The sequence below is a fragment of the Antechinus flavipes genome, chromosome 1 (assembly GCF_016432865.1).
Source record: "Antechinus flavipes isolate AdamAnt ecotype Samford, QLD, Australia chromosome 1, AdamAnt_v2, whole genome shotgun sequence".
Taxonomy (NCBI): Eukaryota; Metazoa; Chordata; class Mammalia; order Dasyuromorphia; family Dasyuridae; genus Antechinus; species Antechinus flavipes.
The window spans coordinates 574,419,160-574,432,156 of NC_067398.1; positions in this window are offsets into that span (position 1 = coordinate 574,419,160).

Below are 12,997 nucleotides of genomic sequence, written 5' to 3' on the forward strand. Positions count from 1 at the left end.
TTGACAACGTAAGTATCAGTGATAACTAAAAATGAATAGTTTCAATTGAGTGATAGAGAGGGAAGGGATAAGCATTTATAAAGTACCTTTTGTGCTTTTACAAATTGCACTTTTACAAATATTACCTCATTTGATCCTCCTAACAACCCTGAGCACTGAAGTCATAAACTAAATTGCAAGAGATTAAGAAATGAGGAGAGCAAGTAGAGTTTTATTTTATAAACTGATGAATGAAAGGAGGAGAGAGTTAGAAGAAAGCCTAAGATGATGATAAGATCTATTGACATTTTAAAGATGGGGAGACCTAGGAATGTTTGTAGGCATCCAGAAAGGTACCAGTAACTGAGAGAGACTAAACATTGCAGAGAAAGATGGGATGATTGTGAGTAAAAAATCTTCTGTAGAACATGATAGTATTGAAATAGGAACAAGGTCAAAAGTAAAGCAGTAAACCTTGAGAAGGGATCAGAAAATGGGCAGTATGTGAAGAGGTTTTTGAGAAGATTAAATTTAGATTAAGAAGATTTAGAACTGCCACAGTGAGTAGTATAATAGACACTCAATTAGAGAGGAGAAAAAAGAACTGCCTTGTGTAACTGAGTTTAGATAACATAAATTTGTATTAGACCCAGTCAGCATAATTGGTTGAATGCCTTCCTCTAGCTTCATTTATTGCATAGAAATCGAAATGGAGAAAGTAGATGGTGGGAGTAATATGGATCTGGGGTATTGCATGAGAGGAATTTGTGAATGGAGAGAAATAAACATTGTAGCCAAGCCTACTAAAATGGTTCAAAAGATAGAAGGGAAGAGAACAAAGTCAGAGTAGAGATGATGACCTGAGGCAGAAGTAAAGAGTAGAGTTTCAGGACCTGGACTAGATAAAAGAATATTTAGTGGAACTATGAGAGATGTTTTCTAAGAAGAGATATGGGGACAGGGCTTATAATTGCAAAGGGAACTCCCAGATGTGAAACTTCCTCTACCAGTACAAGTCAGCACTTTTTCTACAATTTAGGATCTTAGAGACTGAGAGATTAAATGACTTTCCTGGGTAATAGAGTTGGTACTAGAGTTGGGAGCTGCACTCAGGTCTTTGTGAATCTGTAGCATTTTCTCTCGCTCTCATCTACTATATCATGCTGCTACTATATCATTCAAAGAATTAGATAAAATAGATAGCAAGTAGTGAAGCTAACCTTCTTCTAGTCCCTCATTACCACCAGGTAAGCTAGTCTCCTCTATCACTTTCCTCACATTATGTCAATACCTTTAAGTTTCTTCAATCCTTTTCTAAACTGAATTTTTAAAATTGTTTTTGAAGGCATAATTCATGATGCTTACCTAAATATATTTTGTGAAGCTTCCCCTATTGGCCAGAATTGCTACTTATACCTCAGGTTAGTAGTAATAGCTGAGAAGTTTACAAAATGTGGTGAAAATCAATATTTGATGGCACATTTTATTGGGCAGAACCAGTTTCCCAATGAAAAAAATGAAAGACCATGCCTCAGAGTTACAGTGGAATATAAAGTCCCTATTGCAAAAGAGATTAAAAAAATTAATTGAGAAGATATATGAAGAAAGCAAAGAAAAAATTATTAAACTATATCAAAACTGATATTCAAGAGTATAGGATAGATCAAATACTTAAGTATTGAAAGTATTTAGAGCATGGGAAAATCATTATGCAATATGATTAATGTATAAAGATTTTTGCAGAATTAAAAATAGGTCTTCAGTAAAGCAGTAATTATTTTACCTGATGAAGGCTTTATTAAATATGTCTGAGGCAAATAGCATGAAACCACCTTCAAATCAACTTTTTAAGATAAATTCAGTAGCAGGAATATATAGAAAACTTAAAACTGTAGTCATTATTGTAAAGAACTGGGGACATAAATAAGGAATGCAATGGCCAGGCGATGAAGGAGAGAAGAAGATATCACTTAGAAGAGTATATAATCTGGTAGTTTACTATTTTAATTAAATGCTAAAGGTCAAATGTTTCTATTCTGTTGAAAGTATGAAAGCACTGTCTATACCTTCTAAATGTCTTTTTTCCTGAATAAAAGATCCAGTTACTCTACTCTAGTTATAGTTCTGGTTATCAGCTAATCACACACAAAGTAAAGAAGTTTCATTCGCAGAGAAGAAAAGGAAAGGGAGATTGTTGCAGGGTGAAGTACTATGAGCCAAGAACAAATCAAAAACAAAATGTGGTCTGTGTAAGGTATGGTCATGAGACTCACCTTATTAGAGTTAGCATAGAGAAAGGAAAGAAGATTGGGCAGACAAACTTCAGGTCATTAATATAAAGTCTTAAATGGTAAGCAGATTTGAACTTAGATCATCCTTATTCTAGACATTGAACCACCTGGCTACCTCTAGCAACAGAGAGTTATTATAGGGCCTAAAACCAGTGTGGCTTGGAAACATTAATTGTTCTTTTTTATTTTTATTTGTTCATTTATTTATTTTGCTGAGGCAATTGGGGTTAAGTGACTTGCCCAGGGTCACACAGCCAGGAAGTGTTAAGTGTCTGAGGCTAGATTTGAGCTCTGATCCTCCTGACTTCAGGACTGGTGCTCCATCCACTGTGCCACTTAGTTGCCACAATTGTTCTTTTTAAAATTTTTTTTCAATAATGTTTTATTTTTCTAAATACATATAAAGATAGTTTTCAACATTCACCTTTTTAAAGACTGTGTTTCAAATTTTTCTCCCTCTTTCTTTCTTACCTCCTCCCTCCCTAAGATAGAAAGTAATCTGATAGGTTGAACATATGAAATTCCTTTAAATGTATTTCCATATTTGTCATGTTGTACAAGAAAAATCAGACAAAATGGGAGAAATATGAGAAAGAAAAAAACAAATAAAAAAGGTGAAAATACTATGCTTCCATCTACATTCATTCTTTATAGTTCTCTCTTTGGATGAAGATGGCATCTTCTATTCAAGTCTAATAGAATTGTCTTCAATGACCTCATTGTTGAGAAGAGTCATGTCCATCCAGTTGTTTATTACATAATTTTGTTACTATATGCAATGTTCTCACTTCACTCAGCATCAGTTCATGCAAGTCTTTCCAGGCTTTTCTGAAATCAGTCTGCTCTTATAGAACGATAATATTGTATTACATTTATATGTCCTAACTTATTCAACCATTTCTCAATTGAATGGCATCCACTTGGAAACCTTAATCTTAAAATAGTGATACAGGATGGGATGGAGAGAAGAAAATTTGGAAGTTGTGGGACTATGAGATGATGATGTTCCAAAATAGGTGGCCTGCATCAAGAATAGAAAAGTAAAGAAAAAAATACAATAAGAAAGGTGTGTAGGGAAAATATGTACAATCTGTTGTGTGGGGTAAGGAATATAAAACTTCATTCTTAGTCATACTCAAATATATTTGAAAGAATCCAAGAAGTTTCATCTGGATTTTGCAATTTCTAGACTTTGATGGAAGTAAGGTCAGTGGATAGGGGAAAGTGGACATCAAATCTTATTATAAAATTTCTTTAAGTAATTTTGAAAGATACTCCAAGAAAATTATTGTGTCATGGGAATAGTTAAGCTAGTTTCAGGGAAAGTAATTGTAATTAATCATACTTGTAAACATACCTTCCTTATTAAATTCTGTTTAAACTCCTTTTGATACACATATACACTTTTTAGCCATTATATCCAAGCTACAAAGGAAACTGAGTGGAAAAAAAAGCTTGATTTTCTAACATATAGATTAAAGGTTAATTAAAGATTAAATCCCACTTCCCACTGCCAAATCCTCCAAAGGTTTTATACAAAAGTCGGAGAATTTTCAATAGAGGTGGCAGATAGAGGCTTTTGAATAGAAGTATTATAAGTTTTGGCCTTGAAGGGATCCCTTTCCAACAAATTACTGTTTTGTCAATTCTCCCTTCATGATATCAATCATACTCACTCACTACTTTCCATAGTCATTGCCAAAAACATAATTGGGTCTCATTATCTCTCACAGGTCACTGTAACTGTAACTAGTGTCATAACTGGTCATGTCATGCTGCCTTCATTCTCTGCCCTCTTCAATTCTCCTTCCATATAGCCACTAAAGGAACTTTTCAAATGTAATTCATAGTCTTGATACGAGGTATAACTAGCATGGGAAAAATAGAGTTTCTCTAGGGTGTTGCATAGTTTGAGGGGGTGGGCAATGTACATCTCCATGGAAACCACTGTCCCTCTCCCTTTTTCTTCATGGTCCTCTGCTTATCATGCAGCAGAGACACTAACTCCAAGGTCCTGTCACTATGGCACAATTATCTGGATTATGAACCACCCTCAACTGTCTTTCCTCCTGGTGAAAAATTATTGTTATGATCTATTTATTTCTCTGGTCAAAATTTTTTTTATCAATTTTCCATGGCTTTCAAGCATGATAATACTCATTTAACAGAGCAGAAAGATACTTTGAAAATAAGTTTTTTGTTGATTTTATGCATACAATGGTAGAGACATACATATAGATACAGGTATAAATAGATTTTTAAAAAGATGATGTATATATCAAAAGTAAAGAGAAAGATAATATTTGGATTATTTAAGTACAGTGATAGCCATCTAAGTGAAGTTCTCGAGCATGTTGGATAGATCCTTCATGGAAGAGCTATGCAAAGACATGGTTTAAAATAACATAGGATAAAAAAGTATAGATGGCATAGATTTGTGTAAAGTCCCTTGAAGACCAACTATTCCAATTTTGTCTTTGTCTCTTAGTAAATGCCAAGATGACTGATTGATTAAAGGGAAAATCATGTACACTGAAGAAATCACAAATTCAGTCAACTATCAAAATTTAGAAAATTTCAGGTGGGTTTTTTTCTGTACCTTAATTCCACTTATATCATTTCCTCCACAATGACTGTTACAAACTATTTCCTCTTGTGTTGCTTCTCCTGCTAAATTCCTTTGTCTCACACTGATAGCAGTTTCATCTTCTACTTTCCTAAGATGACTGAGACTATTGCTATGAACTCCATGAAGTTCCCTTGTCTATCACTCAAAACTCTTCAACATCATCATTTACTCTCTTCTTTCATCCTAGTTGTAAAAGAAGTAGTATCCCTTCTTCTTCATGATGTTTAATTTCATATCCTTTTATCTCTTCAAGTACAGGGTTCTTAACTCTTTTTCTGTCTGTCTGTGTCTCTGTCTGTCTTTGTGTATGTGTGTGTGTGTGTGTGTGTGTGTGTGTGTGTGTGTGTGTGTATGTGTGAGAGAGAGAGAGATGGGCCCTTTGGCAATCTTGTGAAGCCTATTGACTCTTCAGAATATGAATTTTAAATGTACAAAATAATATATATTAAATATAAAATGAAACCAAATATGTTGAAATAAAGAGGTAATTGTTTCTCCATTCAATTTTGGGGATCACCTGAAATCTACTACCCTCAGAATAAGAATCTTTGTATTTAGAAACTTGTTTCAGATAAAGGAGCCTATCCTGACTTGATTGTGACCTCTCTGTTCTTCTACCTCCAACCTCTGTAATAGAGTAATAGTGTTGTTTTGTTTTCTTTTGGAAAAGAAACTATGCCTCCTGCTAAACTATAAGTCCCATAAAGAGAGGAACTTTTGACCAGTGCCCAGTGCAAGGCTCTCCTGGGACCTAAGAGGTTTTTAATTTCAAACCTGTTATTTTACAGATGAGGAAACTTAAGCTTTAATATATGTTTGCTGAGAAAATGATGTATAAAGAACACACACAATTTAAATGTAAAAACAGATCAGCTCATGAATAGAGCTCTGACTTTCTGTTAGTACAAAAAGAGAAAAGGAAAAAAAAATTATAAGGTATGTTATAGAACCCTCCTAGATAAGTTCATAGGAGAGAGATGTTTTCAGTGTTCTTTGTTGAAAAGATCAATGGTAAATGTTAAGAGGCAACAAGGTATAATGCAGAGGTATCAAATACACAGCTGTACAATGTGACCTAAACACTTCCCAATTCTGCTTCAACCAAATTAAAATGTAATTGGGGAATATTTAGCAAAATAAATAAAAAATATGATAAATAATATTATGTGGTCTAATAAATCAATGTGTGACTCTAAAGATTCTTACATATGGTTTAGTGGCAACATGTCTATTTGGGTTTGCTAACATTTGTGTAGTAGATAAAGTACCAGCCTTGAAGTGAAGAAGACTTGAGTTCACTTGTCACTTCTGATAGAAACTAGCCACATTACTCTGAGCAAGTCACTTAAGTTTTCAGTACTTCCATTAACTGCCAAAGTCTTTTAAGTTGCAGAGAATGTGCTGACCTGAATTGATAATATAGTCTTCTTACCAGGAATTCTCTATATCAATGTAATTTTTCAGGTCAGTTCCCTATCCTTAATGGAGGTGAAAAGCCATGCTTTCTATCACCAGTTTTCTCATTTATTTCATTTAAAAACATGACTTGTCTATCTATATCTTGGGTTGCAGAAGGCATTTCTCTAGTTTCCATTTCTATCTTTGGAATACTCATACATTGACATATTTGGATAAATGCTTAGTGCTTATAGATGTTTGATGACTGAATTAAGAGATGCATAAACAATGTAAAGTATAAATAAAAAGAACATAGACAAACATTTGGTTATGAGAAGAAAGTATGAGTTCAAATTCAGTTTTAGACATTTACTAGTTGTATGATAGCTTCAGTTTACTCATATGTAAAATGAGAATAATGATAATAATAGCGCTTGCTTGTCATGGTTTTTGTTATGATCAAATGAGAAAATATAAGTAATTTGCAAACTTTAAAGCAATACATAAACATTAGCTATTATTGTTGTTGTTGTTGACGATGATGATGATTAGTTAAGTAGTATAATGGGTAGAGTCCTGAACTTGAAATCAAGAAAACTTATCTTCCTAAGTTAAAAGGTTGTAATGGGCTGAGGCTTGAGTTGATGCACTGAGGTCCCAAGCACGTGAGGCTAAATAATAATTGGACCATACTCTATTAATATATATGCTTGGAGAAAGAATGGCCCCGCCCACTCTTTGTGCAAGTCCTGATGTGTTGTATAGGAAATGACGTTTTTGGTAGGTGGAGGCAGGGGAGTGGAAAGGGAAGCGGAAAGAGAGACTGCTGGCTGGTCTCTTGACACAGCTGCTCACATTGCTATTGCGGCCCCCCTTTCACCTGCAATCCCCCTTCACCTCTGCTGGCTGGCTTCCTGTTGCAGCTGCCCATATTGCTATTGCAATCCCCCTTCACCTCAAAAAGAATAAAGATTGAAGATTTTTCCCTTAACCTGAATTCCTGACTCCGGCTGATTTTAAATACGCGGTCATCATAAAAGGTATCCTCAGATGTTTGCTAGATATGGGACCTGCGCAAGTCAATTAACCCTGTTTGCCTAAATTTCCTTATCTATAAAATGATAAGGAGAAGGAAATGACAAATCACCCCAGTATCTGCCAAAAAAACCCAAACTCAAATGGGGTCAGACACTACTAAAACAACCAAACAATAATGGTGATAATGATATAATACTCTAACTTAGGCATTTACCATTTCCCATCCTGAAATTAAGTAGGTGGACAGGTTTGTGTTACATATGTAGGAGGTGGCTAGACATTCGGGGGGATAACATTCTGCACACCGCCCTCTCCCTTATCTCCATGTTTTATGGCACACTGACTATATTTCCAGACTATGCACTCTGCTCAAACTCACTTTCCATGGACTTTCCCACAGTCATTGTTTACTTTGAAATTAAAAATGACCCTAAGACAGCTAAAGAAACCTGGGGACGGGACATAGCTCAGCAGTGGTTTGGCTAAGGTTAGGCGAACTATGAATGATCTGAGAAAGGAAAGCAAGTGAAACATGAACAGAGAAGGAAATTTTAAACGTGCTTGTTACAGCATGTGCTCGGAAGTTACTTGGCAGAACAATGATTGTACGTGTGGTTTGTCATAGGATGGCCCATCCCACATATGAAGCCAATAAGGAAAAAGTCACTGAATGCTCCTTGGACGGCATCCCCCTTTCCTTCTTTGCCATTAATGGGTTATCAGTGAGTAATAGTGCAGCACGGATGCCTCTGCTTTTGTGTACTGGGCAAGCTTTACCTAGAGGTTCTGAACAAAGCTGAGAATGGGATAATTTGAAAGCAACAGGATACAAGGAAAGCAGATTAACACAGCTCCTAGTGGTGCACTGATCACTGAATGTCCCTCATTCAAACGGTAGCAGCAGCAGCGGCTCGCCAAAGTCATCTCTCTCCAGACTCAGATGAGCACAGAGGGGGCATGCCAGAGGTAATCAGGAGAGGAGGGAGGAGGAACTGAGTGGATGCAATGAGAGACCAATTCATTCTCTCTTCTGATTCTTCATCCCAACAGGACAGTTTGATGAAGGTCTCAAGCATATGAGGCAATAGCCTTAGCAAGCAGCTGAATTCCAAAAGAGAATCCAGGTCACTTGGAAAAAAATGTTCATTGTGCTAGTCTCCCAGACACACCTGATACCTGATGGGAAATCCCTCAGGCCTTTGATTCCTACTGGGAATGCTGCTTACAGGTGCCAAACAGCTGATCTTGCTCCTATAATAACCAGGCTGTCAGGTGTGTAGGGAAAGGAAATGTCTGGTTTGGGGACCTGCCCTGCTCTAGATTATTATAGATCATACAAAATCAGGAGTTGACTGGCCTGGAACTTCTGTACCATTATCATTAGAGGGTGTGGGAAGAAGATAAGGTGAGTATTTGTGGGATCAGAGATTTAGAACTTGAAGAAAAGTACTCCAAAGGTAAAATTTCATCCAACCTCCCCATTTTACAAACAAGGAAATTGAGATCCAGATGAGTTAAGTGACTTGCCCAATGTCACACCTTGATTCATAGAACTGGAACTTTGGGCCAGCTAGTTAGAACTGTGGTTAGAGCACTGGCACTGGAGTCATGAGGACCTAAGTTCAAGTCCAGTCTCAGATACATAACACTTTCTATTTGTTTGATTATAACCAAATCACAACCTCAATTGTCTTGCACCTCTCCATTAAAAAAAGAATTAGAGTTTGAAGAAGAACCTTGATTTTGCAAATGAGTAAACTGAGGCAGAGGAAGACTATGTACCTTTCCCAAGTTTGCACAGGGAGAAAGCATCATAGGTTTTGAACTGACCCTGGAGTTGGTGTTCTTCTCTACACCAAAGTCTCATAGATAGGAATCACCAAAAGTGAGATTTGAACCCAAGTTCTCAGATTCTAGAGCCAGTGATTTTCCATCGAATCATGCTGCTTAGTAAAGAGTATATTTTTTGGTTGTTGGTGTTTGCCCTTTTGGTTTTGCAGATTTACAATATAGACAGTTTCTTGGAAAGAGTAATGGCAAGGGTCAGTACAAATTAAAAATGTTAATTTTTTAAAAGCTCATTGGAGCCAGATTGCTTCAGCCATTGTTTGTTTTGTTATTTGGCTTAATTCTTCAGCTGGGAAAATTGAGCTAAATTATGCTGGTTTGCCCTTCCTATTCTCCCTCTTCTCTAGTCTCCCTCCTTTGGCAGTATCCGACATTGAAAGCATTTGGTCATGGCATCCAGCATCTGTAATCACCCCAGAGGCACCCCTATCATAGCATCGTGGGAATATAGCCGATTCAGAGTGAATGACTGGCAAAGATCACACTTTCCTCAGGAGGCTGTGGTGCCTTTTTTAGATGATCAGTTTAATTAAAAATCCCTGGTAATATATTAACCAGAAGCTTATGGATCTCAATATGCTACTCAAATATAATGAAAGAAATGCAAATGTCAGATCACAGATTCTTTGCCCAGGAATAGCTTGAAAGCTTAAGAATATATTCTCAGTTTCAGGTGTCATAATGCAACAGTATTGGCAGGGGAAAGAGTCTCACAAAATAGGATTATATTTTTCATGGTTACAAACAATGCTTGACATTCTTTATACTAGTTGATTCCCATATCAATAACTTTATGTGATCCAAAGCACAGTGATCAGCTGGAACAGCTTGGGGGGAGTGGAGATTGATTACTGAGCTTCCAGAGGGTCTTATCCATGCCCAAATGTTGTAATTAATAATGATAATGATGATAGTTGGCATTTATATAGTGCTTTTCAGTTTGTGAAACACTTTATAAATCTTATTTTATCCTTATTAGGACTCTGAAATTAGGTGCTATTATTATACTTATTTTACAAATAAGGAAACTGAAGTAGACAGAAGTAAAATGACTTGTATAGGATTACATAGTTATTACGTTGCCAAGGCTGCATTTGAATTCATATCTTCCTGATGCTAGATATAATATATTGTTATATATATATATATATATATATATATACCGAGAGAGAGAGAGAGAGAGAGATAGATATAGATATAAATATATGGATATATAGATATAACATTCCTCATTCCAGCTACTTCTCCTAATAGCTAATTTTCCTCCCATTTCTTTTATTAATGACTACTTATTACGAAGTTTTTCTTAAACGGGCATCTTTTCAATTTGCATCCATTTCTCTTAATTTGAGTCTCTAGGGCCTAGCAGAATAAGGCTAATTTCTCCAAAAAAGATATGGTCAAGCTAACTCAGACCATTAATTCATCAAGATCTTGAGGTTCCATGACAATAATGTGCTGAACATTCTATATGCACTTTGTCCCAATATAGCTGAGTGATGTGTTCGGTTCTGTGTACTGCATTTTAGGAATGTTGTTGACAAACCAATGAAGATGTTGATGATCCTTTAGATCATACCAAAGGAAAAGTGGATGAAGTCCCTGAAGTTGTTCAGAGTGAAGAAAAGCTTCAGGAGAACCTGATGTATGTGCAAGGTATCACATGAAAAGCCGATTAGACATATTTCACTTGGACTTAGAGCACTGGACTATGAGAAATTGAAAAGTTGCAGAGGGGTAGATTTAGGCTTGAAGTAAGAACAGGCTACCTAAAATTAGAACCAGATAAAAATGGAATAGGTTGCCCTTCTACTTGATGTTTTTAATATTGTAAGGCTTCAAGCAAAACTTTGATGATCACCTGACAGGTAAATTGTAGAAAAAATCCTGTTTGCTTAGGGATTGTCCAAGTTAATCAGTCAATAAACACTTTTAAATACATACTCTATCCATACATACTGCTAATCAATCATAACACAAAGAAAAGCTGAAGAAAGCCCTGATCTCAAGCAGAGTCTGAGATATCTTCCAACTACGAAATTCTATGATTTTCTGTTACCCAGTTTTTATTGGTTATCATATGTGATTATTTTATATTACTTCTTTTCCCTTGTTGGTTATCATTATTATTAATTATTATTGATCACTCTCCTTCCTGAAAGCAATAATCCAACCAATTTAGCATTCTCACTATTCTTCAAACTTGATATTACATCTCTTCTCTCTATGCTTTTTGCCTTTGTTCATGGCTGTGTGTGTGTGTGTGTGTGTGTGTGTGTGTGTGTGCATCTTTTCCTGAAGAAGGAAATGGAAAAACCATTCCAGTATTTCTTTCCTGAGAAATCAAAATAGTTTTAATAGGCAAATTCAAATCAAGGTTTTACAATGAAGGTGTACTTTATTTCCTGTGCCTATGCCTAAAAAGATGTAAAATCAGATTTTTGAAGTTCAAATCATTTAAAATGTTTGAGAGAAGGGAAATGACACAAGGATGAAGAACCAAAGTATTCCAAAAGGCAGAGGTGAGAAGAGAGTACATTATTTCTCTATGTCTCTGTCTCTCTCTTGCTCTCTCTCTTTCACCACATATATATGTGTACATATTTTTACATGTATATGTATAAATATACACAAATATAGAAACATTCACACACAAATATAGAAACATACACACACACACACATATATATAGAAAGAGCGAGAGCGAGAGCGAGAGCGAGAGAGAGAGAGAGAGAAAGAGAGAGAGAGAGAGAAAGAGATAAATTCACATGATAGCTTTGTTGCAAGGAAAGATTGCTACCTCAAACATAATCATGAACAACTGAAGCCTTTTAAAAACTCCCCATACCTTCCTCAGTGCCTGCCACATAGCAGATAATAAATGCTTGCTGACTGATTTATAAGTTTGGATAGTTTTCTTTTTTTATTGGCTTAGGGTTAGAATCCCGTGTGGCTTTTCATGTAAGTATTTCTGGCTTTCCAACAGTAGAAGACCTAACTTTGATGCCTTATCTCACATGACTGTAGACCTTTTTTTTCCTATGGAATGACCCAGACTGGGAAGATCTCTTTGAAGGGCTGGAAAATGAGCTAAGTAGAAAAAGAACCCTTTGGTTATTACTCCTGGGATAAGGCAGAAACTTTGGACTCTTTAAAAAGATAAGAAGAAATATGATTTTGGTAAATGTGTCCATGAAAAGTTTTACATCCATGACAGCAGCAAAAAGAGGCAGTAATCATGAGCTAGCTCAATGATTTACAAATTGTTTCTTAAATCAGCTAGAAATGTGGCTATACAAATCATCGCTTAGGGATTCATTTGGCAGGGGAATGGAGAGAACCTGTAGCTTATAGTTTGTGCTTATAGTATTCTAGGCTCTGGAGAGGCTGCATGTTGTACTAATGAGGTATTAAATACAAGATGCTGCCCTGCAAAACTGCTAGATTTACTGATCCAGATTAAAAAAGATAATTGGGAAATATTTAAATGACTAACCAACTAAATAGATGAATGAATGAATCTTAGATAACATTATAATTTAAAACTAAACCAATATATTGCCACAGGAATCCTTATTAATGATCTCCATTTCAATTTGAGTCTGATAGCACTAATGTAGTGAATAGAGAAATGCATTTGAATTTATGAAGATCTGCATTCAAATCCCTTTTAAAATATTTGTCAGCTGAATGACCATGGGCAAGTTACTCTCTCTGCTGAAGATCTCTTACCTAGAAAGGCGATGTGAAGTGGACTATATAATTTTTAAGTTCTCTCTCTTCTATCTCTAAATCTCTGATCCTTTGATTGTGA